Here is an 8815-nt window from a genome sequence, read left to right as displayed (position 1 = left end):
GCAAGCATACTATAATATTATTATTATATAAAATATGAATAAATTGTTTGTATACGTTTTAAATTACATTTGTAGGCTGATACACCATAATAGTAAGAATTAATATTAAGAAGATGTAGCCTGCGCCCTTCACTATAGCCAGGGACGTCCTTCAGAATAACAAGACGTGAAAATAAAAATGTATGGAGCCTAATATCGTAGATTAATCGTCGAAAGCCATTTGGTCAAAGGTTTAGTTATCGAAAAGAAGTGATCGAAATGTCATGTGATCGAATCGTCATGCGGTCGAAAAACAGATGGTCGAATATTTAATTAATATAGTCGAAATATTTTGTGGTCGAATGGGTTTTTTGATCGAAGTAAAGATAATGATTAGCTTTTCGATTACTTTATCTAATATTTGTATAGATGTACCTATCCCGTATGTAGATATATCGTAGTAGGTACTTGTTGTGTAACGACTGTTCAGTATACGTGCGTACCAATAGTGTTTATCATCTGTTCAGTGTTCAATATACCTACGTTAGTATTTTATTTATATTTTTGCAACAGTTCATTTTTTTTATATTTTAATATGAATATTGATATTGTACCTAGCATCCATGGAGGAATTTTATTAAATATAAATAATTTCATAAATAAAAAAAACAAAGATTTATTACGAAAAACTAACGGCAAACACGTTTTTTATTGGATATGTGTTAATAAATGTAGTGCAGAAGTTCGAACTGTGGCGAAAAATGAAAAAAACATCAGCTAGATAAAAATTTAACGTTTTTTCCGGATCAACACTGTCATGCTCCCGATCCTATAGGCTTGGAAGTAAGAAAAATAAAAGAAAAAATTAAAATGAATGCGAAACTATTAAAGATTTATCAGAAATCTATTAACGATTGTTCGACAATTGTTGCTTCACACGTGAGTAAGAATTCAGTTCAACAATTAGTAAAACGTCAAAGACGCTATGTAGAAAACTATAAAAACCAAAATCTATTGATGAAATATGTCTAGCCCCGACAATGTGTCAAACACTAAAAGGTGAATTATTTTTAATTAAAAAAAAATGAAGATTTGTTATTGTTTACGACGAATGAAAACTGTAAAAATTTAAGCGAATCTATCTGCTGGTTAGCAGATGGAACATTCAAGGCTTGTCCGCAAATTTTTGAACAAATGTATGTTATTCACGAATCAGTTAAACGCGGAACCGACGAAATTTTCTTACCGTTAGTATTTGCTCTGATGAATGGTAAAAGTGAAGAGCTATATACTCAAGTATTTTGTTTATTAAATTAATTGTGCATCGAAAAAAATATTAATATTACACAAACTAATGACTTGGAAATAATAACAGACTTTGAAAAAGCGGCCATAAATTCTTTAACTGAAAATTTTCCCCAAGCAACCCATTCAATATGTTTTTTCCATTTATGCCAGAGTATTTATAGAAAAATTCAAAATATTATCGACGAATATGCTAATGATCCTGAGTTCAATCTCCTTGCTAGACATTTACCTGCGATGGCCTTTTTACCAGTTGATAGGGTTTGTATTATAATGTTATTGTAATTTGCATTCATTTTGTTTTATTGTATTTTTGTCTATATCTTAACATTTTATATTTTAGGTTCAGGAAGGTTGGGCCATAATCAAACCATTATTTGGGAGCAACGAAGAAGAATAAAGTCTATTAAAATACTTTGAACATTCATATGACAAGTTATAAAAACAAGAGGAAGACCAAGAAGAGAACCAGTTTACACGCCTCCACTTTTCCCTCCAGAATTATGATCTGTAGCTGAAAGGTTATCATCAGGATTGCCCAGAACGACAAATACGGCAGAATCCTGGCATAGAAAATTAAATAGATTAATATCGCCACACCCAGGTTTGTCTGAAATGGATATTATTATTTATCATTATTTAAATTATTAATTTTATTATTGTATACCGTAGGATTACATAAATTAATCAAAACCTTACAATCTACTCGGAACGAAACTGAAGCAGTAATTGAGATGCTACTTTACGGGCGCAGTAATAAAAAATTAAAATTCAAGTCCAATCCCACAATATACGTTTAAAAGAAGTGCAACAAAGATTCTTAGCTGATCCAGGTTATGATTTACTAGAGTATTTAAGAGGAATAGTACAAAATTTTAAATTTTAATTACTCACTATATTATATTATTTATACTAAACTAATGCTTATAAGTTATACTAGTTATACCTACCAATTATTTTAATATTTTATTACAACTTTTTTTTACCTTATAATACCTACTTTAGTTAATTTTATATTATAATTTATGTTTTTTTTTAAATAATTAACACAAATATATATTTTTCGACCATAACATATTTCGATTACATAACATTTCGATCATTTGCATTTTCGATATCATATTTTTCGATCGAAAATGTGTTCGACCAATACCTTTTCGATCACTAGACTTTCGGCCACTTGATTTTCAGTCAGACAACCCCCGCCGTTATGTAATCGAAATATGTTATGGTCGAAAAATATATATTTGTGTTAATATTATGTGTTCGATTTTCGATCAAACTGTTTTTGAGTCGTCGTATATGTACTTATTATTAAAGTGGTGTGCAGTGTAGTGAAATTCCATCCTAATGAGTCTTGAACTTACATATTATGTTTGTGAGCCTCAGCATTTACGATCTAACGAAATGCATTGTCCGCTTCCGGAGGATTACGATCTGATGGAGTATCGTTAAGGTGAGATGCACATCATAATGACATTTAAATTATTCACTGATATATGGGCAGTGTCATTCATTTTTTTCATAAGCACTTAAAGTTTGGTTTTGAACAACATTAATCATCAAATTTAAAATTTAAAAATGATTTTATAGTTAAAAATGTATAAAATGTTCAACTTTTATAGCTAAGGATCGAAAATTTAAAACAAGGTTCCACATAAATTATTTTACTCACAATAATATCATCAAACATACAAATATACTTAGTAATATCATAAGCTGACTTCACTTCAAATTTGACACCATCCATTTCGGTGACCCATTGTAACCTATTGTACAGCAGATCGACACTTACTTGTCCACCTTTTAAAAAAAATTATATTTAATAATATTAGTCAAAACAAGTAATCATTGACATTCATGCCATAAATATTCATTTTGTTTAAAGAATCCAAATTCAGAAAAATAAACTAATTTAAAGTAGGTTATATTTTATAGATATGAATAAAATGTTTTACATTTTAATTTAAATCTGAATGAATACACAGTAACATAATAGTTGAGAAATTATGCAATAACTGAATTACACACTTTGAAAAGAATAAAAGTATAAAATGATTTACTAACAGAATTTAATTAATTATGGATATTGACGTAGTTTCATGATAAGTGAAATATAATATTTAAAAAATGATTATACGTCAACATCATTTGAAATAATATTACAAAAATATAATTTGATAAACTAAATTGTTTATAGGTAGAGAGCAGAATTTCAAATTAATTTTAATAATTCACCAAAGATTATTGTGTTTATTAAATAATAAAATTAATTTAGCATTGTTGAAAGTTTGTGACGTCACGGATTGAGGAAAATTAATTATGAAAAACGATCACAACATTTTTAAGGGGTCGCAACTATTAAAATATAGATTTGTATTTAGAATATTCTTTATAGGGATACAACTAATTTTGAAATGACTTATGTTCATTTTAATTATTTTTAAATGCAAAAATTAGTCTCTATATTAAAAAATGTGTTAGAAAATAATCAACTAGATACCTTACTTATTACGTTTTAAAACCACCAACTCCTAGCAACGATGTGTTGTTTTATGTTCGATAGTCAGAATGTAGTTCATATATTTTCTCATGTCAAGTGATATAATACGTTTTACTACTTATACGTTTAATTTATCACTTTTTGTTTAAATAATAATATGCAAGTGTTTAAGTGTTTTTGACCTATATGCAGAGAGTTTTTGGTTTTATAGTCTGAGTGGTTAGCAGTTTATTTCTACGATAGTATGAATTATGAATACAGACGTTTGATACAAATAGTTAAAATGTCATTCAAATTACTTGGTACCACCAAGTGAACATAATTCATATTATTCATATCATAACGTCTGCTAAACGTAACATGTATATTGTAAGAAAATATCTAAAAACTGAAAAATTATGTAACCCAAGTCGACAGTGTACCCACTGTACGCAAAAATAGTGATGGTTTCGTGTTAATGTCTATTTCATTCCATATAATCTTTATTAGTTTTCATTAAATATTTTTTAACCTTTTTAGTAAATGCACATTTTTATTGTACCTACAGGTATTATCCCTGTAATATTTATAACCTTAAAGAAAAAGATCAATTTACATAAAATGTATGTGTGTGTTTGTTAGAAGTGAGGTTACAGGATTTCTCCAGAATTAACCTAACCCATAACACAAAAACCCTTAAAATATTTAAAATCCGAAATCCGTGAAACCAGAATTATTTTTTAAAATATTATTGACATGAATAATTTTACAATCATAATATATTTATCGTTATTCACACATTTTGATATTTATGTACTATGCTTAGTTTCATTCAATAATAATTTAGGTATAGTATTGTCTATTAATAATAATTTATCTATTTATATTTAAATATTTATTTAGTTTTTCCTGAACCAAGTACCCAGCGTTAACCCAAATGAACCTGAATAATAACCGTTCAAATAATGTTTAGTATTTTTTAGGGGCGCCATTTCAGTTTTGTAGAATAGTGTACATTCTATTAGGTAAATTCCTCATCAGCCCCCCTCCAAAGATCAATTATTGTTAAAAAAATTCCCATATTTTTGTTAAAGAAATTTTTTCTTGAAATCAAACTCAATCATAATTTTATACATATCTATAACTATCTATAAAATTGAAACAGAAATTCAAGCAAACTATTACTGATGTCCATACATGAATATTGTAATTTATTGGAACAAAAAAAAAATTGTTCAGACACGGGAATGCTGATTGATGATAATACATGAATACAATTTTACGTTTTATATTGTTTATAATTATAAATAATTTGTACACTATTATATTATATACGAATTCAAATAGTTTATCTATACAATTCAAATTATAAAACTGCAAAACTCTAAAATTATAATTTAGAATATCAATTAGTTAAAGTACCTAATTATGTATAATTATAAGCAGTACAACATGTAGAAAAAAAATAAATAATAATAATAATTAACTACTATTATTTTATTCATTAGTAAACCGAATGTAGGAATTAATGTTATGTGGGTGCACAAAATTACAATAAAAAAATAATGAATATTTAAGCCTGAATTCCGAGACCAAAGTATTGATTAACACCTAGACTAATTATGGATTACAATTGCAGAGGGGTGAGTGCACACCCAGCAACCCATTTTTTATAATATTATTCCGGTGATTGTACATATTACATAAAATACCAGAGATCTAAAACCCGAATAAATAATTTGGCTGCAAAGCTATAGCCTTCGGCTAGGTATTTATAAGTTAATATACATAGTAATGAGCTATCTATATTTCGTAGGTATTTATTATTTAAATTTGCAAACATTTTTTGAAATACCTATAGTTAAATTCAGCTTTGTCAGATGTGACCTCGCTTTACTTTATATGATATCTAAGTAAATTCTAACTGAAAGCTATATATTATATCCTATACTGTGATGGTCTTGGAAAAAAAGAACAATTTACAAATAATAACAATTTAGCTTGAATTTAGTAATTGAAATATTAACTTAAAAGTCCATGAAATTTTTTATTCATATCGAACAAACAACATTAAGACGTATTGTGTTGCCGAGCAACACGGAAATAATACTAAGTAAACACTTCAAATCAATGTCTTATTTTTGATATGTATTATTCTTACTATTTGTATTGGTTGTAGCTTTATTGAAGAGCCGTTCCCCCTTTTAGTATGAAAATATGGATGAGATTCTGTCATTCTCAAAAATCAATACATTAGAATATACCTATCAGTTAAAAATAAATATGACAATAATGTTTAAGACATTCTTAGTATAGTCAGTAACAATAATTTGTTGTACATATTACGTCATATTAGATGCGGGTTACGAGGTTAGGTCTATACAGGGCCGGTCTTAGGGAACTATGCGCCCTGGGCAAGAAAAATTAATGCGCCCTCTAGTTCAGATTAAGTATTTTTTACTCAGAAGTCAGAATAAAAAACAAACTGTTTAATTCATTTTTATTACTGAAATAAATTTAAAGTAAAGTCATTTTTATAATAATAATATGAATAAGTATATAGTATTTAATAGGTAGGTATGTTTATATTCAAATAATCTTCATATATTTAGTGGAACTTTTCGTGCTTTAATCTCTGTAAATTCATTTACCAATGTTGTCCAATCGAGATTTTCAGCAATATCATTTTCAATAGATAAGATTGCAAGTGATGATAATTTTTCATCACCCATAGTTGCTCTTACATAAATGTTTTAATTAGCTTAAGTTTCGAAAAACTACATTCTCCAGATGCAACTGTAACAGGAATTGTCAATAGAATCCTAAGTGCGATCCACACATTTCCACGAAGACAAAAGCGTTAAATATACTTTCGAATGTGAAGGTGGAGTACCCGCATAATTGATTCGGCTATCTATTTTCGTTAGTCTGTGACAGCTATGGTTTTTTTCAAGATATCTTTTAATTTTTGCTATACATTATTGTATTTACTCGAATTATTAAAAATAATTTGAATTACAAAAACTATTATTATAAAATTAATATCTGAACTCTGAAGGCGCCCATGACATATTGGCGCCCAGCTCGCCCACCCCTAAGACCGGCCCTGGGTCTATATTTTTTCCATAGAGTAATAAATAATAATACCAGAGAGTATTACTCTATGATTTTTTCCGATTTAAATTTCAGATATTGGTATTTACTTTTTCCGATTTTGATTTTAGTTTCGGATATCGGTATTTATTTTTTCTGATTTCGTTTTTGGTTTTGAATATATCGATTTCTGCTTTTGATGGTTTTAATTGGTATTCAAAATCGGTGTCCAATATCGATTTCAAGCCCTAGACTATAAGTTCGCCCTTTTTTCTTGTTTAGCTTTCTGCGTACCTACTCCTATAATCTTTTGATGGATAAGGAAATCTCATATATGTCAAGGCGTGGTATCCGAAGTTGTTATAAAATGTTATGTACATGGAGTCCCAATGGATTTTACTAATTTTAAGTGGAAGAATAATGATATTTACATGACTCCCACAATATCAAATGGGATAAACAGTTCTGAGCTCGATTAAATCCATGCTATCAGCCATGGTTTTAAAAAACATATATCAATAGTTTTCAGTAGTTTTTCCTTCAATGCTTTTACCGACTATAGGGGAATTCATCGGAAACTCTAATACCTATATAGTATCTACCATATAACTAAATTTTATTTCTCATATATTTTAAATATAATAAGTTTACTCTATACAAGAGTAGTTTATCTAACACGCCTTATAATGAAAATATTGCGAACGCAAAATAAAATAAACAAAAAATATTGCAAAAATTTGATTGCCAAATATATTTAATATCCAACAAAGACGTGATTTAGAGTGACTTATCGAAAAAAAGTCAACATATATTTAATATGTCATAAATGTAAATTTGTCAAACGTATATTCCACTTTGAATATTATTAGAGCCACCTTCTGTCACATTCAATCTCAAAACAAAAAGTAAATCAGTTATAACCATTTGCGATTTTGTTTTAACTCTGTTAAATGTATATCATAATAATTTAAATGTGAATTATTATTCATTGGAAAATTTATATTTTGTAATAATTCAAAATGGACGATGGACCCATCAACTAAATTATTTGTATTGCTTATAAGTATATGTAGGTAGTATACAATAATTTATATAGTCTATATTGGTATATTTTTTTATTTCAAATGAAACGCATTAATTTTAATTTTTTATAAATCGATAAAAATTTAACTATCATTTTAAAGTGAAAAATTAACTATAGCGTTGCGTATTAATAGTTAATACTATAGGTAAGTACATACAAAAGTTAAATTATAATTTTCAAAAGTATTACATTATAATATATTTATTCATGGCGTATACTTATACACAAATATTTTTAAAATACTGCAGTTTAGTTTGAATTTATTCCTGTTATATTTTGAACTCTGTATTAAAAAATGTAATTATCAGAAGCCGTGTTATATTTCTTTTTTTATGAGACCAATGCCGGATACGGAAGTCCATAATAAAAATTTGATTTTTAATTTGATTTTATAGTTATTACTTATTTGATATGCATGCATAGAGCCACAGCGCTTGATGTAATATTTTTGTGGTTTATGCTCATTATACTTAAACGAATACAAATGTGAACATTTGAGTTTTAGGATTATATAATTGTATTCAATATTGTCAATAGAATATTGTCTCATTAACAGTTTGGAACTTTATTGATAACGTATAAATGTTATGATTTATTTTATTACTTTTAATAAAAGAATGTGAGACTGATGAGCGAAGACGGTCATTTTCAGATTAATAATAATTAATAATTACCACAAAATATTAACTTTAAATGAACGCTTATTTTTTATATAACATTTTATACAACTACGATAAATAAATAAAGAATAATTTGAACTTCAAACACTTTTAAAAATGTAATTTGACCTTCTAGTAGACATTTTTTTTTCTGATAAAGGTATATATATATATACAAAGGTATGAGGAATCTTGTATTACATTTTGAAATCT

General features: G+C 27.3%; 1 pseudogene; it reads left to right on the top strand.

The window, feature by feature from the left end:
• Positions 1-574: 574 nt before the first annotated feature.
• Positions 575-1684, top strand: LOC132948364 (uncharacterized; annotated as a pseudogene).
• Positions 1685-8815: the final 7131 nt, after the last annotated feature.

The sequence above is a fragment of the Metopolophium dirhodum genome, chromosome 7 (assembly GCF_019925205.1).
Source record: "Metopolophium dirhodum isolate CAU chromosome 7, ASM1992520v1, whole genome shotgun sequence".
Classification (NCBI taxonomy): domain Eukaryota; kingdom Metazoa; phylum Arthropoda; class Insecta; order Hemiptera; family Aphididae; genus Metopolophium; species Metopolophium dirhodum.
Note: the sequence above shows the minus strand (reverse complement) of the source record. Positions and strands in the feature narration are given on the sequence as shown.